Below are 10,061 nucleotides of genomic sequence, written 5' to 3'. Positions count from 1 at the left end.
AGGCATCAATTTTCAAAGCTGTGGAATGAAAGGTAAGGCGAGACGTTATAAAAAGTAGAACTGGGGTTGGTTTGGTTAGCATTTCCGTTCGAAATCACGATTTCACAGAAAAACAAAAGTTGAGATTAATAAGACATCTTATTTTGATATCGGATAGCTCTCAGCAAAAGTGATGGGTTCCGTGAGCAGGGAATGGCTTGCTCGCAAGAAGTCTCTCGTGGCACTATCTCCTCAGATAGTTATCACATGAATAGCCTAACAGACTGAATTACGGGCAGAGACTTGGGAGCTGTGGAAATGTGGCAGAGAGATGCTAAAAGGGACAAAGTGGCTTTTTCATTAGCATCTGTTGTGGCTCGACTGGCATAAACTGGAGAAAAGCCTCAGAGGTGTCATAGGGAGAGAGTAAAGAACTTTGCACGAGGTAAAATGGAAATTCTAAAAAGTGAAAAGAGGTTAAAAAAAACAGGAGAGGCAAATTTGGAAGTTTACCGCAACTGTGACGACTTCCGCTTTTGAAAACCCCAGAAATGTGAAAAGGGTCCAAAAAGGTACACACCTCAGGCCTAACAGATTTCAGCAGGGCCAAAATGATATTGAAAACTAATTTCTCTTGACACAGCGAAAATAGACAGGATTCTTCCAGCATTTCTTAGCTTTTTCAGTAAAAAAAAAAAAAAAAAAATGGTTCAAGGCTATGGCTTCACGAGAATTAAAAACACCCCCCAAAGGCCTTAAGTTTGCTCAGTTGAAATGATCTGCTTTGACAAATTTAACGGCTCTTTTTTCTCCCTCTCCAAATGCACTTGTCACTCAGTATTAGCCGTCCTCATTAATGACAATGGGAAAGTTTATCTTAGCCACACATTTAAAATCATCCTCAGCTTACAATGGGGCTCAAAAATCTTCCACAAAATAGAAGGCGGACCTACTTACACAGACACCCTTTTTTGAAGTAGTGTTACTCTTTATGCCTGGCTGTGAACAATCTTTCCACAACAATAAGGTACATTCTTCGGTGATCAATACTTATTATCTGTGCTCTGGTACATCTCTATACAACCTCTCTGAAAGGCTACCTGTGGGGTTTGGACCTGATGGTCACTGCATGATCCGCCACTAGAGATGCACAAAAAACCCCATTTTAAAGTCATTATTGTAGGCTTTTGTGTAAATATATATATATATATATATATATATATATATATATATATAGCCTCAGAGGTGTCATAGGGAGAGAGTAACGAACTTTGCACGAGGTAAAGTTCTCGTGTGTATATGTATATATGTATATATATATATATATATATATATATATATACACACACACACGAGAATGTATATATATATATAGTGTGTATATATAGTGTGTATATATATATATATATAGTGTGTGTGTATATTACACACACACACACACACACACACACACACACACACACACACACACACACACACACACACACACACACACACACACACACACACACACACACACACACACACACACACACACACACACACACACACGTGGCCAAAAGTGATGTTTGGAGGGGATATTTGTTTTTTATGACCCTACAAGTTCGAGTCAAATGGTCAAAATATGGGGAAAATATATATATTTTTTCTATTTTAAATATGAAGAAAAAATAAAACCGTAAACTTGGTTAAGGTATTTATCTGACAAAATTATTTGGTAAAAAAGAAAGGAGGCAAACTACAGCTACAGGATTTATTTTACAATGCAAAAATAATGCCTAGAAAAACAAAAAGCTAACAGGAAAAAAACAATTGACTACAACATAATCAGTTATTAATATCTCAGTGGTTCTTTCTTGCTTTTGTATTTCATTATCACAAATTAAAATTGATTCCAAGCACAACTACACAACTACTTACAATTTTTTTTACACGTTCTTAACAATATTTAAGGTCCATTTGTATATATACAAATTGTATAAAAATATATATTTACACTATATCAATACACTATATCACTATATCAATAACTATGAATATATAAAAGTAAATCATGAATATGTTTTCAGATTTCAAATAAATTAAATATTGAATGGCCAGATTGACCCTTCATGAACTATGAACATATTTAAAACCTAAAACATCCACAATGTATAGCAAATATATATATATATATATATATATATATATATATATATATATATATAAATACACAAACTTAGTAGCTATCCTATTAAAAAAAGATTCTATGTATTTTTTACTAAAATACACAGCAGTCCTCTTATCTATGAAATGTGATATGTTGTTAAACCTGAAGTAGACACACCGTCATTAGTTCCACACAATTCCCCATGTGTTTAAAATGCGCACGGTCATGGCGTCTGTTTGATAAAGCTGCATCAGACTGTATTGACGCATCAGACAGCTTTGAACTGCACTCTTTTCCATTATAGGACTACTAAACTAAATGCAGACAATATATAACAATAATTACTTTGGAAAGGAGTGATACTTTCATTGCTGCCAGTTAATTCTCATTCCTTGTAGTCATTTTAGAACAGCAAGTGCCGAATCACATATATCACAGCCTTACTTTGTGTCAAAAAAAGCATTTGAGGTAAACTATCAGATGATTGTCTAATGGGAATTTATATTTGAGTCACATACCAAAGGGGCTCCCCACACCCCCTGAGCAAAACCCCAAAGCTTCCATGCAACAAAACAGCTTGGCCTGCACCGGCCCATATCAGGACGAGACACAAACTGTGGGAAAGTTATTTTTAAGTCGAATGCCAGTAGAGACAAAGCAGGAATTGCTCCTGGCTATGGCACTCTATGGCCTGGATCAAAATTCCACCTTTGGACTTCCCCCTCTGAATACGGACAAGAGGGGGGCGGATGATGCCTGGGATGTTGATAACAAAAAATTCTGCCAGGACCGTAGTCACGTGCCCACGAACCCGACACTAGAGGTTTTTACACAACTGACACTTGAAAAATCAAAGACTTAACAACATATAGTTGTTGGTAATGCTAATATAATCACTAGAATCATCCTTTCACAGTCTTTATCGTCCACTTAAGTGACCAATCATTTTGGTAAACATCACGTTACGTTTACTCGCTGGAAAGACTTGACCTGTGTCCTTTTGAAATGCTAATTTGTCAATTTTTTTCACTGACATTAAAATAAACATGCAAGAAATGACACTAACACTTAACATTTTAGTTCAAAGTCCAACAAACACTTAAAATAAAGCATATGCACTATGAATGATTATTTACGGTATGTCTGAATCAATGACCATGTAGTCGTTTTGCGTGAGATAGGATACCACTACTGCAGGAAATGAACTTTTCTTAAAAATGCAACAGATAATCATTTTTAAAAGCAATGTTATGCAGTTTTTGTAGGTGGTTAAAAAAGTTAGGGAAGGCCCAAAGTTAGGGAAGGTAGCATCTGACACATGTATAGAACACTTAATACTAAAGGAGAGTTTAAACCTCCTTGCAAATTACTAATTTGTAATGAAACCATCTGGTCCAGCATGTGATTCCTTAAATAACTTTGTAGAAAAATGCTGGAGACAATAAGATGTTGTTAAAGGAATATTCAATGAAAGTTAAGCTTAATTGACAGCATTTGTGGCATAATGTTGATTACTACAAAAATACTGTATATTTCCCTCCTTTTCTTGAAAAAAATAAAAAATAAAATAATCTAGTTTACAATAAGGCACTTTTAAATGAGGTGAATGAGGCTGAAATTATTTTGTGATTATCAACATGGCAAAAAAACAACTGTCGCTTAAGCTCAATTTGTATTAAGTTGTTTAAGAAGGATATTTAAAAAATGGAGTGTATATTTACGCTGCCTTGTTGGCAGAGGCTATTTACACTAACTCTGCCCACTGATTTCTGGTTGGGCCAGACAAAATTACGGAAGACACTTAAAGCAACACTAAGGAACTTTTCCTCTTCGGTCACCCTACAGGTTGGAAGTGGAATTGTCCATTACCGCTGTCGTAAATAATTTCACCGCCCGCAGCCTACTGTTGCACGCACGCTCGCTGTTTATCCAGCACCGGCTTTGGAATGAACGATGTCCACAGACAAGGTAGAGTATGTTGCATGATTTCATGAAAGTATGATGTATTGCGACATCAGAAACGAAGAAAAACTAAATAATGACTATTGTAACGCTTGACGTAAAACAAGTCAAATTTGTAGTTTTCTTATGTCTCATTCAAACTACAGAAACGTGACCCGGTTTGGCAAACTTGCATAGTGTGGTTATAGCAGATATAGGGCTGCAAAGCGAATCCAGAAGTGCCTTTCACCCTGTTACGACTTGAAGAACCACTGTAGCAGTGATTTCAGATTTTGGAAACATTATTTTAAGGTAAAAAATGTTCCTTAGTGTTGCTTTAATTGTAGCAATAGTATAGGGGTAAGGCACATGGCAAAAACGTTTTGACGCAATTCGACCGGAGTTCGAACTTTAATAATAAAGTGTATAATAAAATAAGAGGTAATAAAATAAATAAATAAATAAATAAATAAATAAAATAAATGAATAAATGCATAAATAAGGCAGAATCCTTTTAATAATTTACACTCTGTGTTATTATTGCATACTGTTTAATGTACAACAGTACTGAGGTGCAAATAGTATCTGCCACTATTTATAAGTATAAATAGCATCTAACTACTATTTACACTTAGTGCAAATAGCCTCTACCTTAAAAACATTACACTCACAGAACACTTGCCTCTAAAAATGCCAGAACTGATTGCTAACCGAGAAATTAATTGGTAAAGAAAAAGTAGGCTAAGAACAAAATGGAACAAGTGTTTTTCACTCATTCACGCGTTTTATTTAATTAGAACTGACCGCCGGTAATCACTTCGGCAGCCATCTTGCCATCAGCACTCAAAATAGCACCTTGCATAACAAGAGCCACAATAAACCCAACCATCATGTATATTTATAAACCTAATACAACCTCTTAATTCAGACTCTACCACAATCGCAAATCCCCTAGCTGCCCCCACTTTTGTCCTTATTTGCTGTCTCGTCTTTACAGTTACCCTTTCTCCACCAATCTTCCTCCTTCCCACTCTCTTCCTTCATCTATCTCTCTGCCCTCGCTGTACCTCTGGCAGGCTGATGCCAACATGTTTCAGGTTAGATTGCAGCCAATAGGAGCACAGATGTCATGACAGAATCTGACAAAACAGCTCAGATAAAAGCACTACTGCAGGTGACAAGGACCTGAACTGGTGACCTAGACTCCAGCAGCTCGGCTTGTAGCACGAGCCTCCAACAACAGAAACCACTTACAATTTGTTTGTTATTTCACTACACAAAATACTTCATAAATATATGAATCCATTTAATCCAATTGCTGACATTCCTATGTTTTGAGCTCGATGGCCTAAAAAGGTTATTCATGAAGTTTACACATTACACACGGAGTTATCAACTATAAATAAACGCATTTATATATGGGTAATAATAACATTTAAATTACTTGAGTATATTATTTAACTTTGTCTACAAAGTTGTAGATTTCAAAGAATCATTACATTAAGTGAAACATATGCAAATAAAATATGAAGTTACTATCGGTTTATTATTTATTTTACCTAACTGCATGTTAGTAAAACATATTAAACTGTTACCTTGACCAAGTAAGCAATTTTGTCTATGCAGTTTCCTCAACAGGTACAACCTGTAACCAAGAATAAAAAACATTTTCATTAAATGTTTTTTAATAGAAAAGACGAAAAAATATATACATTTTCAATTGATAGAAATAAAGTCACAGTTATGAGAAATAAAGTTGCAATGTACAAGTAATAAATTAAAATATAATTCCATTACTTGGTGGAGAAAGCGGGCACTATAAAAACACATGTGCTCACTTGGCTGGAAAAATCTGGAATTTTGGTACAACAAAAACACAAATAATCCTTAAGTTTCTCAAAATGACTCAACAGAAGCATCACAACAGTGACACTTCTGAGGAAGGCAACGCCTGTATGCGCTACATTCCAAAGCAAATCGAGCTGAGATAACTTGAAACCAGTCATGTAGTCCAAATTTTCTCCCTGTCAGTGATGAGAAGTTCTCATTAGCTTCAATCTCTGACTGCATAAGCACAGTTTAATTTTACGCCTGTTTCACATTCTTAGCCAAACCTTAGTCCCCCTTTGAGTGTGAAGAAAGTAATCCAACATAGGCTCACCTGTCCTGAAGTTAATGGTAGCCTCAGGCTAATGTACCTGCATGGCTGAACGTTACTGTACGTCCACCTACAACTAAGCTCAACATTATGCAAGAAAGATTTGTCGTGATATTAATTTAATTTTAATCTAATTTAGGGCATACAACAACACTTTCCAATTTCCCAATAGGAAAACTTGCTTTAATTTGCTCTTGCAGTTTTGTTAGCATTCGCTAGCTAGAAGATACATTTGTGTTTCAGTGAGGAAGGCAAACCCTCATACTTCATTTCACTGATAAGAGATCAGTCTACTTCTTGTCAATCCTCACGGCAAGAAGTGATTAAGAGGAAATTGTTCCCATAACTAGCTAACCTGCCTGGAATCACAGCCAATTGTGTTTCTTCACCTGGCCCAGGCCTGCAAGCCTACTTGAAATTTGAGCTTCCAGCAGATTGCAACCATTAGTAGTCGGAACAAGTTCCTTTCAGCAGCAGTCAGCCTTTACCTGAACCCACTCCAAAGACAGACCTGCCAATGATGTGTCAGGTCACACACACACACACACACACTTTGGGTTTTTATGTTTTATGGGGACATTATGATTTGTATACTGCAAAAACCTGTAAAAAGTAATCAGTTGAAGTATCTTTAAAAAGTGAGGAAACCCACTGCCTTAAAATTATTACATAAATAAACCATGCGTAATTGAAAAAAAAAAGTTTTTGAAGGTAAAGAAGTGGAATATTCTGCAATGGCAAGAGTCAATCCACTGATCTCAACCCGATCGAGCATGCATTTCACTTGGTGAAGACAAAACTAAAGGCAGAAAGACCCACAAACAAACAACTGAAGACAGCTGCAGTAAAGGCCTGGCAAAGGAAGAAACACAGTGTGGTTATGTCTATTGGTTCCAGACTTCAGGCAGACATTGGATTCTCAACAATAGTCTATTATGGTGACATACAGAGGTAAAATTATGAAAATTGTGTCAGTGTCAGTTTTTTTTTACTGAAGTACTTGCCCACATAATCATAGGCATGCCTTAAAAACATATGACAGGATGTGTGACCATCCTCTCGGTCAGACGATCAGAAAATCAAAGGCAATTGGCATGACTCAGACCCAGGCCTTAATACCTCCTGATTGTGCAACTGTAAGCTGGTTTTGTGCGAGTACTGGGGAGCGCCGTGGCTTTAGCAGCAGGGAGATTAGTGGGCCGGCCAAAGTTGGCCTCCAATCCTTTGCCCTGCTGATGCCTGGAGGCTCTTTGAAGTAGACCCATCATACCTGGCATTGCAGCAGTGAGAACTAGACTGGTGTCAGCTCTAATCAGTTGGCTTGTCTGAGGATAGTGAACCCAGGCTTGCGCTAATTGGCCTAGTTGAGGATTATACCCCTTTGCTGGAGATTCAGGACAATAATTTAGTCAAATGGAGCCTTTTTTTTATCTCCGACTCATTAAGATGCCTAAATTTTTTTCACTTTTTTTTTTTTGAAATGGGAATAGAAAGACAGGTTAGAGATGTATACACACGAAATGAAAAGAGCAAAATAAATGAAAATTACTTTGACAAAAGCAAAAGATAGAGCACATGCATTAAAAACAACTTCAGAAAGTTTCATTTCTGATATTTAAATAATGACATTGAGGGAGTGTTTTGAGGGGACACTGGCTCTAACGTGGACTAGTTTTTCGGTAACTCCCTAGAGCAGAAGCTAAGTAACTCGCTAAAACGGCACTGGCCTGCCACGGCTGTGTTCTAGAGGGAAGCAGGTGGTATTGGAGAGGGCCAGCTAGTGGGTGCAGAGGTTTTTAATGCATCTCCGGGGAACTAACGAGACGGACCGGCCTTAAAAAAGCAAGCAAAGTAACAGAAGGGAATAAAAGCAATTCCAAACGACACAGTAATCATTTATCTTGTGATAAAATGGGTCTTAAAAATAAATTCAAAACTTTTTATAGATGTTAGAGAGGTTTTGAGTTTACTGTCTCTTGATGGTTTAATAAATGTGACATTCATGGAGCAAGATGCTGAAAAACAGCAAAGCGAAAAGTGACGCAACAGTCAAAGACAGTTTGCATTTATAAACCAACAATGATAAATAGATAGAACGACAGAATGAGAAATAGATAGAATGACAGACAGATAAATAGATAGAATGACAGGCAGATACATAGACAGAACGACGGACAGATAAATAGATAGAACGACTGACGGACAGATAGAACAGCAGACACAATGATCGATAGAATGACTGACAGAGCGATCGTTAGAATGATAGATCGACAGATAGACATAGACAGATTGACAGCGATCGACAGAATGAACATAACGATCAATAGAATTCTAAAACGAAAAATAGAATGATAGAACGACAGATGATACATAGACAGATGTACAATACGATCGATAGAATGACAGACAGAATGAACGATAGAACGATCCATAGAACGGCAGACAGAACAAAAGATCCATAGAACAACAGACAGAACGAAAGATCGATAGAACGGCAGACAGAACAAGCAATCTATAGAAATGCAAAACGAACGATCGATAGATCGACAGATAGAACGATAGAACGAGATAGGACGATAGAGCGACAGATAGATCTATAGAACGACAGACAGAACGAACGATCGATAGAACGACAGACAGAACGAAAGATCGAAAGAGCAACAGACAGAACGATTGACAGAAGGACAGTCGGAACAAGCAATCTATAGAAATACAAAACGAACGATCGATAGATCGACAGATAGAACGATAGAACGAGATAGGACGATGGACGATAGAGCGACAGATAGATCTATGAACGACAGACAGAACGAAAGATCGCTGGAACGACAGACAGAATAAACGATCGATGGAACGACAGATAGAACGATAGATAGATAGAATGATAGATAGATAGAACGATAGATAGATAATGATCTATAGAAATACATAACGATAGATAGATAGAACGATAGAATGATAGATAGATAACGATCTATAGAAATACATAACGATAGATAGAACGATAGAACATAGATAGATAGAACGATAGATAGATAGGTAGAACGATAGATAGAACGATAGATAGAACGATAGATAGAACGATAGATAGAACGACAGATAGATCTATAGACAGACAGACAGCCAGATAACGATCTATAGAAATACATAACGAACGATCGATAGAACAATAGTCCGAAAGATGGAACGATAGAACGAGATAGGACGATAGAACGACAGATAGATCTATAGAACGACAGACTGAACGAACGATCGATGGAACGACAGATAAAACGATAGATAGGACGACAGAAAACGATCTATAGAAATACATAACGAACGATCGATAGAATAACAGACCGACAGATGGAACGATAGAACGAGATAAGATGATAGAACGACAGAGACCAAAAGATCTATAGAACGACAGACAGAACGAACAATCAACAGAATGACAGACAGAATGATCAATGGAACAACAGACAGAGCAATGGAACAACAGACAGAGCGATGGAGCGATAGACAGAACGATAGAACGATATATAGATAATTAGTTCGATTCAAATGTATAACCAATTGACAGCCCTAGTATAGACACATCACCAGAGCAAAGCAGAAGGTGAACTGTGGCAATGTGACAGGACGCCCAAGTCTCTTAATCAAGTGGTCAGCTAAAGAGGCCATCAGGTCAACAAAGGGGCAAATCGGTCATTTGAGGGTGAAGTCCCAAACACCAAAGCGGTGCCAACCCAATAGAGCAGCCGGCCTGTGAAAGGAGGGGAGGAGGAGTATGCTAATTATCCACTGAGTATTCTTATGTGAAACAGGGCCTGGCTTAAGCCCCCTTTACGGTCT

Source organism: Rutilus rutilus, assembly GCF_951802725.1.
Source record: "Rutilus rutilus genome assembly, chromosome: 23".
NCBI classification, from domain to species: Eukaryota; Metazoa; Chordata; class Actinopteri; order Cypriniformes; family Leuciscidae; genus Rutilus; species Rutilus rutilus.
This window is presented reverse-complemented; position numbering follows the sequence as displayed.